General features: G+C 42.8%; 1 protein-coding gene across 1 annotated transcript in view; it reads left to right on the forward strand.

Moving 5' to 3' along the window:
- The window catches only part of AHCYL2 (adenosylhomocysteinase like 2), a 108,103-nt gene that overhangs the window by 747 nt on the left and 94,728 nt on the right, over nt 1-12,628 (forward strand). The gene's annotated exons all lie outside the window — the stretch shown is intronic.

Below are 12,628 nucleotides of genomic sequence, written 5' to 3' on the forward strand. Positions count from 1 at the left end.
GGACGCGTTCCTCCGGGGGCGTGGGGTCCTGTCCTCTCCTGGGGTCCCCGTGTATCTCTGCCCTGTGGGTAAGCAGGGGACGCACATGCAAAGGCTGAGTGTGGATATGCCCACGGACACGTGTGACCAGCGTGATCCTGCCCCGTGGGTCCCTGTCAGCTGTACGCGTGCCCGGCGTGGTGCTCCTGCTTTGTAGGGTATGTGCTTGCTTACACACTCGCATCTGCCAAGGAGTGTAGGCACACACTGGGTGTGTGTACACCCTGCTCCTGCACACCCGGCTGTGGGGGTGTTTGTTGGAAACGTGGGTGCCAGGTATGCGAGCTGCCGGGTGTGTGTGGGTTCACATCGGGTTCATGTCCCTGGGATTATCTGCTCGCTTGGAAATACGGATATGCACCAGATAAAAACGTACAGAGAGGTTCCCGGCCCATTGGTATGCGAGGGATAATCAGGCGTACCCAGTATGGATGGTGGGTGTACGTGTGCACAGGCATGTGCCTCTGGGTGTATTGCTGGATATGCACTTGCACGCACCCAGGGGTGGGTCTGCACGGGGTGCCCTGTCCTCGAGGGTGAACCCTGTCCTGGCGCTTGCCCATCGAGGTGTACGGGTGCATGCTGGGAACACTCAGACTGCTCGCTGTCTACCTGGCGGGTATGTGTTGAGCGTGCACCTATGGACGTGGCAGGTACGCACTGTCCCCTCGAACTGTGCCTGTCCTGTGACCACGTGCCCAAGTGTGTGTTTGCCTCATGGGTGTGCTACGTGCACTGGTACATAACCTCTAGATGTATACGTTGTCTAGGTGTATATACCCCTGAGGTATATATGTACATACAGGGATATGCGTGTGTTTGCAACCGCTTTTGTACTTGCACGCAAACGCACAGGCATAGCCATAAGTATACATCAACTTGTGTATATATGAACCCACGTGTGTGGAGGTGAGTTCGCAGATACAGAGGTGGACATGCAAGCTTACATAATGCATGCTGATACATATACAAACATGCATATAGACGCATATTCAGGTGTTCAGGTGTCTACATGCTATAGCTATATGCATGTGTGACACATACCTTCATGTGCAAGGGAGGTATACCTGCAAGTTTACACGGTTAGATATCTATAGGGATGCAAACAGGTGCACATACATGTACCTGTCAGTACATGTGTACGCATACAGGTGTGCATACACATTTATATAGCTGCACAAATGCTGGCAGAGGTAGGTATATACACACTAAGGCACACCTGCTCTCCTTGGATGTCTACCTATGGGTGCAAAGCAGACCTTTTTGCATATAGGCACTTGTATGCCATGTGCTCAGGCACGTACTTCTACCTTTGCACTCCTGCCCACGCCCAACTGTACAGCTGTAGACGTCCTTATAGACACAAATGCATTTGGATGCACACAGAGAGCCCCATCTGTGTCATGTATAGACACCCCCATGCCTTTGCATACACAGATTATGTGCATACCAATGTCCACCTATAGATGTACCCAAGTCCACTCTCTGACCTGTTCACGTAGATACATGCATGCGTTATCCATGTCCCTTAGGTGGATGCAGCCATGAATGTAGATACTCCCTGTAAGGGGGTGGGATAGGTGTACTCTCCTAGAGATACAGCCTCCTATAGATGCATGTGGATGAAGTGTCCCTGTCATAACTCATACTCGTGAAACATTGGGGTGAAAACTTCATCTACATATTGCTGGACTTCCACCCTTTTTCACTGTCACTCTAATATTTCTTCTCCAAGGGAGTTTGTCTTCATAACCATGATCTCCTCCTGTGTGGCTTCCCTGAAATTGGAGTCTCTCCTGGAGACTCTGTGGGAAGGAGCACATCCCTGTAAGGCAAAGTCTGCTCGTGAAGAGTGTCTGGATCAAGGGCTTCTTCATCCCCTTAGAAATCCCTGCTGGGGGGGTTCAGTTCCTCGTTAAAGGATGTTTTTCCACTAAGATTGTGACTTCTGTTCCCAGTGTCTGGAGCCCTCTCCATTCGATATCCTAATCCCATCTCTCTATTTTTAGAGATCCTCAGGGCATCCATATTTCTCTATTTCTCCTCAAGTGTGCTTAATACTTCTAAACCCCTCCCTTATCCCTCTCCTTTCCTGTTGTTGGTTTTTTGTTTTTTTTTTTTTTGTTTTTTTTTATTTTTTTTGTTAAACAACAAAAAGGCATTTCTCCTTGCACCCATCTCCTGAAGTCCAGCTCTTGTCAGGCCAGAGGAACACAGTGTTAGGTGACACATTTGCTGCATCTCTAACTCTAGGAGGGAAGGGGCATATTGATGGTGGGTCGTCATCTGAAACAGCTTGAAGAAACCTGCATCTCTCTCCCTGGATACTCTTAATAGCAGCAGAGGGTGCCTTATAAGAGAGGAGCAAAGGATGCCAAGCTTTTGGGAGAAACCTGGATGCGGGAGGAACAGCCAGTGAGCTTACGGAGCAGCAAAACTCCCCAGCTGGCTGCCTTTGCTTTGGGTGATGAGTTTGTTTAGGAGCTGACAATCTGTCTGGTTGCTAAAGGAAGCGAGATGTGTTGATGGAGGGTATCTGGGAGTACATACTGTTCCTTCTCTTTCTTTTCCCCCGTACTGTTGCTTTCCAGTGACTTCAGTGTGTGCGTTTCAGAGACTTGAGAGGTTGTTCGGCATTTCATTTACCAGATTTACAAATCCAGAGTCCTTTCTGCCGTTTCTTAGGAAGTCATGTTATTTAAATAAAACACCAGATTTGGTAGCCATAAAATTGTTCCCAGTCCTGTGACTGAAAAATTGGGCACGCAGAGCTGAAGCATCTGTTGAAAGAAGGTTTAGTACAAAAATATGTCTAAAAGAAGCCGATAAATTTTTTAGTCAGATCCAATAGAACTTTCCTTTAGGACCTGAAAAAAGGCAAAGGTCTGTTAAAAATAGATAAGCAAGATCATATCAAATTTGCAGGGAAACAAGTTAAACTGTAGTTCTTACAGTGTTTGTCTGGAAGAAAAAATCTCAGTAGTTTTTTCTTGACTGGTTTATATATTAAAAGTACTTTTTTTCTGGTTTTTTTTCCCCCTTTCCTTGAAGTTTTAACATGTGTTCTTGAAGTACTATGCGACCAAATGTTTATTTCACAGTCCTGACACAAGCACAGAGTTCCCAGTAAATAGCCGTGACTGTTATTTCCTGTAATACCACTCTCATTTTAAAACTATTTTTATATTGGTTTAGTATTTTACTTAAGCCTGTCTGCCTTTAGATGTGCTAATTAATATTGTACCTTGATGGAGTGGGGACAGTACACGTGCCCAGACTGGCAAGTGTTAACAACTTTGCAAGTTTGTATTTTTAGTTATTTAGGCGATTGCTTCATTTTGTTGTAATATTACAGCTGATGTATAGACCTGATTCTGCAGTCTTGTACACCTGCTCACACAAGAAATGATGGCACTCCTACAAACTCAAGAGGTCAAAATCAAGTACACTGGGCTTGTCTTCATGACACCTGCGGAAGTGGTTCCCATCAGATCTAGATGAAGATCTCTGTAATCATGTTTTTGTTCTCTTTGGATTCTTGCTGTAGATCCGCGCTCTCAAGAAATAGCTAGAAGACCTCATTTCTGAGATGACATTGGACTTGACTTTAACAGCTAACTCTGACTAATGGATGTGGCTGTGACCTTTACGTGCGTCTACACAGGCAGATGTAGCCAACCCCTGGTTGTCTGGTGCTGCTTCAGAGCTGGCTGCCTGTGGAAGGGCTATTGACTGCGTCTTTGACCTGTGTCTGAGGCGTGGGCTGATGGGTTGAGCTTCAGGGGTGGTCCAGATCTTCTTCTGCCTCTGACTGCGTGTCCTGACCCTCTCCCCTTCCCCTCCTGCCAGGTTCTCATGTGGCTCCAAGATGAGGCAGTTCAGGGACCTCAAACTGCATAAAATTCCTCACTGTAAGTTGGGTTAGTTTTCTCTTGGTGTGGTTGCCTGCAACATGGTGTCAAGGAAGAGCCAGGAGCGGTGCGGGAGAAGTGGCACGAGCAGGTTGGTGGAGATGGGAGGGATGGAAAGCCCTCTCCAGCAGCTGCTGGATGTTGAATTGGCTCAGCTGTAGTGCGAGTCTGTGTGATGGGGTGCTGGCAGCAGCTGGCTGGGGTGACTCAGGAGATGCGTGGTTTGTTCTGCCATCCCCGCTCCTGGAGTGAGGTGAACCGTGGGGCTGAGTAACAGTTTCAGGCATCCCCGGCTAAGCTTATCCATGGATGTGAGTCAAGGCCCCGAGTTGCATGAATTGTTTACGGTTTTAGATCTGAATGGTGTTTTGATGGTTAGATGATCGCTCATTGGCTTTGTGGGGGTGGTGGCCACTTGGGTTTTGTATTAATTCTTAGGGCATTCCTAGATCAGAGTGGCCGAAAGTCACAGAACTTCTGGAAATGTTGTCGTTAGTGTGTGTGGGGTGGGAGCCAGTAAGGGACTGTAACTGAGACTCCCAAACTGATTAGGTGGGTGATTTTAGCCTCGAGATGACAGCCCTGTGTCCCTCTTTCTTTAGCTGAGAGAAGAACATATACTTAAACAGATGCACTTCTTGGTTTAATGATTCTTAACTGCTTGGCAAGTAAGGCTTAGTAAATGCTTGTACACCGTGCTGGGAGTTTAAACGACAGCAATTGTGTAGCTGTGAAGTTTTATATTCAGCATGTACCAATTTACAAAACGAAAGGTGGCTTGTTGGTTTTTGGGGTTTTTTTTTGGCCCAGCCATTCGGTACAGAAAGAACAGCTTACTCCTTGAATTTCAAGCTGTGTTCTTTTGCTCCTTAGCATCATTAAACAGAGGTTTTAGTATTGGAAGGGATTGATTTGCTGGTTTGTTGGTGCTGTTGATTCATTTAGTGGGCTAGAGCAGAGCACAGCTTGCTTTTCCAGAGCTACGCCGCCTCTGCAGTGCCAGCGGCTGTAGAAAGCTGTGGCTTTTGTCTGGGCAAGGCAGAAAAAGCAGGGCGTAGAGGTATACAGTAATGAGGTGCACATCCTTGTGTAATGTCACTGCTTGAATATAACCTTTTTAAAACTCCTTGCTGTAAAATTCTTCGGTGAAGGGATTACATCAAAATAAATGCCTGGTGCTCGCTAGACTGGCACATCACCTGACTGGTGAGCTGCGATGGGAGGTTTTAGTCTGCTAAGACTATAAATGACTCTCATGTGGCTTGTCTAAATGATGATTCTGACCTTGACTCCCAGCAGATTTCATTGCCTGCGATGAAAGTATAGCTTTTCCCTTGAAAATGTGTGTAAATTCCTTGTGACATTCCCAGGTCGTTTTGTGGGGCAGGGGGATTTTTTTGGCAGGTGCGTGCTCTGTTAAGGATTTCTTACGTGCTTGCGTGTTGGTTTTCTATTTTCTCTGTTTCATTCTAACCCCTAGTGATCACTTAGGCTAGGTAATAAATGTTTCCCCTGAGGCTGAATTCCCAAGTGCTGCTTGTAATGAGTGTGGTTTGAATGCTATTTAGTAAAATCTCATCATTGGAGGCCATATTCTTTTATTACATATAATACTTGTGGGTCTGTCTCCCTATGAATGTCTGCAGTTTAATTTTAGAAGGTGCCTGCTTGTGACTGCATGGAACTGTGTACAAAGATCAATACGTCAACCTTTGGGATGGAGGCCCAGGAACAGAAGAGAAGATAAAAGAAGACTGGGGAAAAAGTGATAGAAAAATAATGGCTGTGAATGCGAGTAGATGGCAGGCTATAAAATGTAATGACATAGAAATGAGAAGCTGGGGTGTGGTTCAGGGTACCTCAAACCTTGTAACTGTCAACGGCAAACTTGCATTTTGCCGGGAGGCTGTGGCATCGTACGTCTGTTGCTTTCTCGGGTAAAAAAATGTCGAAACACATAATGATCTTTGTGTTTGTATCTTTCCTGGAGGGACAGAAACCTGGTATTTGAATTTACAAGCAATTAAAAGCGTAGTCTTAGCTTTGGCCCTGACTTGACGCATGAAAGATGAGCAAGGTAAAGCAATTACGACTTTCAAAGCCATGTTTGACCTTTTAGGTTTTCTTTTTAACTCTGTCTAGTGAATTGTAAAACAATGTGATGATTTAACTCAAACAAGGAAGAGATGGAGGCAAAACTAAAAAGAGAGAAGTCAGCTAGGTAGCGCAGAGATAATAGGCAGATTTCTCTGTATGACTGAGTGACCTGCAGCTTTGGTTAAATTTGAAGAATACTAAAGACTGAAAGAATAGAATTGGTCCAAATGTTCTGTAGAACTATTGCAGTGGTAGGGTACAAAAACTAGCTACTTAATTTTCCTCTTAGATATTTATTTTTTTCTTCAATTTTGCAGATTCAAGCCAGCGATCCGAGAGTAGAACCTCAGTCTTGTGAAGGAAACATCCTCCTTGAAGTACGATGGCTGACGTCCTGTTAAATTCCTATATAGAGAAATGAGCTATAGGCAAGTTACAAAACATGAATGATGAATGGAAGAGAGACAGCCTGAGAAATAATGTCCAGCCTCTAAATAAAAATACTACAGGCCACTTGCTTTAAGTCCCAACAAAACTGTTAGGTTCTAGGGCTTCAAATGAGCAACAAACTGACTAGGAGGAAAAGGGTGAATTAAATACGCTTTAACTGTTTCTTGCACAAAATGCTCTATGCTGAGGTCTGCAGTTAAAGGCATTCGTAGCAAAAAAACCCCCACTGAAATGCCTCAATTTCAGTCTAGAGAAGCCATAATTAAGTTCTTTTCTTCTTTTCTTATCCAATGGCTACCAATGTCAGTTCAGGGTCTTTCTTGATAGAAAGTTTGTAAATACAAACAGGAGGTGGGGAGCCTTACAGCCCAACTTCCATAGGAGCAGTTGCTGCCTGTCACTGATGCAGGCTGCAAACAGAAAGGGAAAAATTGTTTGTATTTTTAGTTGGAACTGCAGTCCTGTCTTCTGTTAGAAGCAGTCCTCTTGAGATTAAGATGAAATATTTTGAAGAGGTAAAAAGGACTGAAGTTTTAGTAAATTCTGTTTACTGATTTTTGTTGTGCAGCTGTGGAGAAACTGTAGTGCCCACTCACAGGTGTGCTGCAGGCAACAAGGGAGGCAAAGTCGATTCTGGAAGCCTAAATTCAGTGCATGTGTACTGGATTCAAAGGAATACTTTTCTGGGCTTTCAGCTAAATCCAAACTCTGAAATGGGAGAAGTGAGTAAATGAGAAAATAGGACTGAGGAACATGAAATAATAGCTCTTCAGGGACCTTTGAGGTCAAAGACTTTAAAAAAAAAATTTTTTTTTTTGAGAACACTTCTCAACTGAACGTTTCCCTGCTTAAGGCCTTGAAGCAATAAATTGCTGTCATGCTTGTGCCCACTAGCTGTGTACTGAATACCTTTAGAAAACTTTTTTTGTTTGTTTCTAGTTATATTTTGGGAAAGCCAATGTTATTTAAGCGTGTTGGCTTGGCTTTTTTTGCACCAAAAAATTGTGCAGCTATTCCTAGAGCAGGAATTCAGCCTTGCAGACAGAGTTGTTGATGAACTACTGGCTTTGTAATGAAACTTTGAAACTTAATATTTTTCATAGGTACAGTTCGTCTAATCTGTGCTTACTCTGAAATACAATTCCTAGAATGGAGAATGGTGAAATTGATCAGTTGTTACTTCTTATTCTGCAAAAGTGCATGTGAAGCTGATTAAATTGGCGTCCTGATTTACAAAGCTTTTCTCTAAATATGAGCTTTCATACAGATTGTGCTGTGGAGACAACCTTTAATTGATTTTTAAAAAAATTTATTATAGTATTGTTATTGGAAAATAAATGTGTATAATTATATAAATACATATTGAAATATATTTTATTTTTATTATAGTAGAAATATACACAGATGTCTCAGGTGAAATGGTTGTTAAAGAGAGCAGAGGCTTTCATGTGACTTTCCAGAAGGCTCGGTGACCAGCAGAACAGTTCCCTGAAGTGAATGACATTTGCAGGCACTTTTCTGAGAATCAAATGACATGGTCATGCTTGTGTTCTTTTTATGTCTGAGATGAAAGGCTTTTCTGCAAATGTAACATTGGATTGCTCTAGAATAAGCAAGAATGGGTGAGAGCCTAGAATTAACGTTCCTCTGCACCCTTGAAAAGCTCACCATAGCGCTGGAACACTTTGTAAAGTATTTTCCAGCTTTTGCAAGATAGCACTGCTTCATCTTGGGTTTGTAGCTGGGGTATTGATGCACTGAAATTAAGACTGCTTGTCAATATATTTGGGGTTTTCACTATGAAGTGGAGACGATCTGCCCTTTTCCCCCAGATGTCTTGTGTCATTATTAAATAGCACTCTCTTATTGAAGCATAGTTCCCACTGAGTTCAGTTGAAGCTATGATTGCTCAGCACTGCTCTAAGTCTTGGATCGTGAGCCATGAAAAGATGATGATCTTACAGTTAATGGCCAGATGTGAAAAGTTTACTGAGTGTGTCTTGCCTAGCATTGCTGAAGACATGCCTAAACAGATGAAGGCAAACCCACGTTTGCTCTGCACATGCTGAATTGGTCAGATATGAGTCACTTAATGTCTTGTTCTCTTTGGGATGCATCAGCACAGTGCTGTGCATGAGCCGACGCTACCACTGTGCAGCTTCTGGACCAGAGCTGGCTTCTGTCCATCCAGCTTCAGCTCCAGTCTGTCTGCACCTGCCTGCGTAGACTTGCCTATAGCAACTTCGGCAAAGAAAAATACAGAATTTAATTACATAGGACAGCATTTAACAGCCTAACTAAAACCCCTTGTTCTTCTTGAAGTCTCCTGTCTCCTTCTCTGTGCGCTTTGCAGCTTCCCAAGAGGGGAAGCAAAGCATCAGCAAAGTCCAACCTTGAAACTGTGTTCTGTCCACTGGTGGAGACAGGTTCTTCTGAAAGAAATAGTGTGTGTGCATGCGCGTACTTATTTTCAGGATGTGTGACTTCAGGCTGAGTGAACAACCTTATTTCTGGAATTCTTTATTTTTGGTCAGCTTTCCAGCCTTAATATTCTTCTAACAGCATTTTTAGCATTTTGCTATGTGAAATGTTCCAATGCTGCGGCGTGCCGACATTACTTTAAATTGTAGGGGTGGCAATGTTGGAACTCAGGTATTTTTTTTTTCTCTTGACAGAGCCTTAAATAGGCAGCCAGTTGCATTTTTCATGAGTGTCAGAAAAAAGAGGAAAGTCAGTTGAAAAATTAGTTAGCTACCCAGAACTGCTGAACCACTCTATTTCAAATTTTGTTCCAAAAGCAAGTATTTAAAAATAGAAGTAGTATGCACATGCCTTCATCTGACAGTTAGGAAGCTTTGCTTGTTATTTACTTCACAGAGGTGAAGTGATCGACATTTAATCCTGAAGTTATGTGAGAAAAACCAGGGAATGGACTGTTCCCATAAAAATGACTCAAGGACCAATTTAGGAAAACAGCTTACTGCAGTTCATGCTGGTATCTGTTCCCAGCAAGCTTTCCTTCCAGCTACCCAGAAGCTTGCTGACTCAGATTTGGTGTTCTCTCCATGACTTTAGTGTTTATGGAGGTGGGGAAATCTGCTTGGATCCTTTTCAGTATCGGTTAAGATCGTTTTTATTGTTTGCAGAATGCACTAATGTGTTTGATGTGGATTTTTTTAAAACCAACCTTCTACATTCTAGGATGAGAGATTACTGCCATAATTTCCAGCATTTCACATTGACCAGTTAGGTATTAATTGAAGTGGCTTTCTGTAATACTAAACTGCTGTAATTTTTCTGCTCTTCACTGGCACTGAATCCCACTTCAGCCTTGCTATCTGCTGTTAGTGTGTGAGATTTCAAGAGTCGATAATAAAATCCTTCTTGTTTTCAAGTAAGGTAAAAAGTAGTTGATTCTCTTGAAGATTTGATTCAGGTGCATAAGGTATTATTACTTTTATGTGCTTTTAGCAAGTACATTGAGGCTGATGCTTGGCTTCCTGTGATGAAAGATGTGACAAATGAAAATGTTTGCGTGCTCCCTTCATTTGCTCAGTTTTCCCTTGCCTGCTTTGGAGGCAGTGGTGGGTTGTAGAGGTGATGAACCGGGGTAAAGGCCAGAAGGCAAGGAGTAATATTTCAGACATAGTGAGTGTACGTATTATTTTTGTATAATTTTTTATTTTTGGACTGTGATGAGCCTCTTGGCAAGTTCAGGCAAACGGCCTGAGAAGCCACGAGTAGATAGTTGGTGAACTGTCACTTTATTTCATGCCCCATGTGCTACAAGGTGGATGATTGCTTTTGCCGTGTGTTGTACATGCTGAGAAGGTGAGAAGTTCACAGAACTTGGTGACATTTGCTGTAACTGTTCTGAGAATTAGTCTTCTGCTAGACTGCTTTTGAAAGTCAAGCCATACAGTAGTGATATGTTATGCTGCTGTGTTTTAAACCAGCTGGGAGAGGGGAAGAGAAATAAACAGGTTGGTCCAAGAGGTAAGCTTTGCTAGGGCCTGGGTTTTTCTGTCTGTAAGGCAATACTTTCTCTTTGTGAAGTTAAACCTGGACTCCAGCCCATCCTCTGGCCTGCAAACCTGTTAGAAATGGATTATCTTTTGAATCACACTAACCTGAAAATGAAGTCTCCAGACATTATTGTAGTTGGTGTTAAATCCTGTGTTTTTTTTATTTCTGTACACAGTAAAAGGCGCTTAATTCTTTAAATCTGAAGGGGAGTGAAGATGTCAAGAAGCAAGCATTCATTGTGGGTTTGTCTTTTTTTAATGTGTCACATTTTTTTTTTTTAATGTGTAATTTTAAGTTTGTGGTGGGTTTTTTTGTTGTTTTTTTTTAAGGAAAAAGTAGGTACTAATTTTTTGAGCTTTAAAGTAGTCTTCAGCATTTTGAAAGAGTCAGGAGGAAAAGAATTATTTGCCTTCAAGGACAGAGTTAGTAGTTTATTTGACCTTGGAAGTTGAATGTAACTTTTCAGTTCCTTTAAGTAATGTTAGTGGAAATGGCTCTTTTTGGTAGCAGAGATTACAGAGGTGCTGCTGGAGTGCACTCTGAACTCTTCTCCCTGCCAGTCTGTGTCCAGGTTTCACCTGTCCTTCAGAAGGGAAGAGTATCTGATAGCATTTGGAGACGCCATCTGTGCAGTAAAAGCCAGTCCAGGCTTTCCTTTTAGCTAGCAGTTACTGTGTCCTTACCTGATTTTTGACAAATACCATCTTGTTCCATTACTCTGTTTCCAGAATACTGCTGCAAAGGTCGTTTTCCTGATGGCTTATGCAATGGCTCTCTGTAACCTTGCACAAGTTCTCATGTCCATTCCACCAAGGACTTACCTGTATTCTCAGACCTTTTCACAGCCTCTTGTTCTCTTTGGAAGTCAATGTCCTACTGTCATCCTTGATGCCAGCCCCCACCAGACATTTGTTAGCACAGAAATGGCTTGCTTGGAACCACATCTTCCATATTGCCTTTGTGCTTTGAAGGTGGTTGGCGCAATCATCTGCAAAACTGTCATTTATTCTTCTTCAAGTTGTTCTTTGATGGATGCCAACAGAAGCCTGATGATGGCAGGGTGTTGATATGCTAACATCCCTCATCGCAGGGGGAGCTGGAAGCTACATTAGTGTGCAGCTTGCTCGCTGTTGCATTCAACTAATCTGTTTTCATCCTTTTTCTGATACAAGAGTATAAAACTGAAGGACATGGAGTATGGAGACTGAAGGTCTTGGCTTGGAAAGGAGTGGGTAGACAATGCAGCCTATCCTGGTTGAGACAACAGAGGTGGAGGATTTGGTAGGAGGACCTGCAGTGCTGAGGTGTTTTATGTGAGAACACAGCTCCCAGGAACTGGAATATTGGCTAATACTGTCTCTTTCCCTGTTGTCTCTGTTAGCTTTTATCCAGCTGTTTTCTTTATCTAGAACCCATGGTCTTCTGGGCTTCGGGCTGCTGCGAAGGCCAAACAAGCAACACTTTCTTGTCATAAAGCAGTAACTTTATTTCAGTATCCTAGATCTTGCATCCTTCCAAACAGGTTTCCTTTTTCTGCATTTGGATCAAATATTAAAAGTCATCATAACTTATCTGTTAGAGCTAGGAGTGATTTTGTACATGGCCAGATATGAAAGAAGATTCCCAGCTATCAAGTAACAAAGCACTAATAGCGTGCCAGAGCTCTGCATGAATATTAGCTATCTCCTCTGCTTCTGCTTTATTAGTACCACTGTGATCTATTTCTTGTGCTGTGATGGATGTTGAGATCTAACCTGCTACCACTGAGACTGATGACAGGAGAGCTGCAGCTTAGAATGAAGGTATTTTAGACGGCTTAAACACTGTTGTTAAATATTGCTGAAATATCTACAGTCTTACATGGAAAATCTTATTTCAAGCTTAAATAGAGGAGTCGGGGGGCTGGTTTTGTTACCACCTTAGCCTTCCTGACATAATCGTTATTTCCTAACAGAAGCGTGAATTTTAGCTGGTGGGAAAAAACCTCTGGAGAGGAGAATAACCAAGCAACAAAGTAAATAGTGGAGGAAGTGCTGAATACCAGACTATCCCTGATTTTTGTTGTCTGACTTTGTAATGCATTTAAATAATGCATGGATGAGCAC

Source organism: Accipiter gentilis, chromosome 11 (genome assembly GCF_929443795.1).
Source record: "Accipiter gentilis chromosome 11, bAccGen1.1, whole genome shotgun sequence".
Taxonomy (NCBI): Eukaryota; Metazoa; Chordata; class Aves; order Accipitriformes; family Accipitridae; genus Astur; species Astur gentilis.